Here is a 2,131-nt window from a genome sequence, read left to right as displayed (position 1 = left end):
GGCACATCAGATGTTTCTATATGGATGTAGAAAACAACTATCCGTACTAAGTGCATACGAAATTTACGCCACTCGTCACGACTGAATGAGTCAGGATGACCCGCACCATAGTGGAGAATCATTTAAACCTCTATAAACTACACATTTAATGAAAGCTCATGAAGTGTACATGTCATTTAACATCTTATTTGGCACATCAGATGTTTCTATATGGATGTAGAAAACAACTATCCGTACTAAGTGCATACGAAATTTACGCCACTCGTCACGACTGAATGAGTCAGGATGACCCGCACCATAGTGGAGAATCATTTAGACCTCTATAAACTACACATTTAATGAAAGCTCATGAAGTGTACATGTCATTTAACATCTTATTTGGCACATCATATGTTTCTATATGGATGTAGAAAACAACTATCCGCACTAAGTGCATTCTAAATTCACGCCACTCGTCACGACTGAATGAGTCAGGATGACCCGCACCATAGTGGAGATCATTTAAACCTCTATAAACTATACATTTAATGAAAGCTCATGAAGTGTACATGTCTTTTAACATCTTATTTGGCACATCAGATGTTTCTATATGGATGTAGAAAACAACTATCCGTACTAAGTGCATACGAAATTTACGCCACTCGTCACGACTGAATGAGTCAGGATGACCCGCACCATAGTGGAGAATCATTTAGACCTCTATAAACTACACATTTAATGAAAGCTCATGAAGTGTACATGTCATTTAACATCTTATTTGGCACATCATATGTTTCTATATGGATGTAGAAAACAACTATCCGCACTAAGTGCATTCTAAATTCACGCCACTCGTCACGACTGAATGAGTCAGGATGACCCGCACCATAGTGGAGATCATTTAAACCTCTATAAACTATACATTTAATGAAAGCTCATGAAGTGTACATGTCATTTAACATCTTATTTGGCACATCAGATGTGTCTGTATGGATGTAGAAAACAACTATCCGTACTAAGTGCATACGAAATTTACGCCACTTGTCACGACTGAATGAGTCAGGATGACCCGCACCATAGTGGAGAATCATTTAGACCTCTATAAATTATACATTTAATGAAAGCTCATGAAGTGTACATGTCATTTAACAACTTATTTGGCACATCAGATGTGTCTATATGGATGTAGAAAACAACTATCCACACTAAGTGCATACGAAATTCACGCCACTCGTCACGACTGAATGAGTCAGGATGACCCGCACCATAGTGGAGATCATTTAAACCTCTATAAACTATACATTTAATGAAAGCTCATGAAGTGTACATGTCATTTAACATCTTATTTGGCACATCAGATGTGTCTATATGGATGTAGAAAAAAACTATCCGTACTAAGTGCATACTAAATTCACGCCACTTGTCACGACTGAATGAGTCAGGATGACCCGCACCATAGTGGAGATCATTTAAACCTCTATAAACTATACATTTAATGAAAGCTCATGAAGTGTACATGTCATTTAACATCTTATTTGGCACATCAGATGTGTCTATATGGATGTAGAAAACAACTATCCGTACTAAGTGCATACTAAATTCACGCCACTTGTCACGACTGAATGAGTCAGGATGACCCGCACCATAGTGGAGATCATTTAAACCTCTATAAATTATACATTTAATGAAAGCTCATGAAGTGTACATGTCATTTAACATCTTATTTGGCACATCAGATGTGTCTATATGGATGTAGAAAACAACTATCCGCACTAAGTGCATACGAAATTCACGCCACTCGTCACGACTGAATGAGTCAGGATGACCCGCACCATAGTGGAGAATCATTTAGACCTCTATAAACTATACATTTAATGAAAGCTCATGAAGTGTACATGTCATTTAACATCTTATTTGGCACATCAGATGTGTCTATATGGATGTAGAAAACAACTATCCGCACTAAGTGCATACTAAATTTACGCCACTCGTCACGACTGAATGAGTCAGGATGACCCGCACCATAGTGGAGATCATTTAAACCTCTATAAATTATACATTTAATGAAAGCTCATGAAGTGTACATGTCATTTAACATCTTATTTGGCACATCAAATGTTTCTATATGGATGTAGAAAACAACTATCCGTAC

The sequence above is a fragment of the Sprattus sprattus genome (genome assembly GCF_963457725.1).
Source record: "Sprattus sprattus genome assembly, chromosome: 5".
In the NCBI taxonomy this organism is placed as follows: Eukaryota; Metazoa; Chordata; class Actinopteri; order Clupeiformes; family Clupeidae; genus Sprattus; species Sprattus sprattus.
This window is presented reverse-complemented; position numbering follows the sequence as displayed.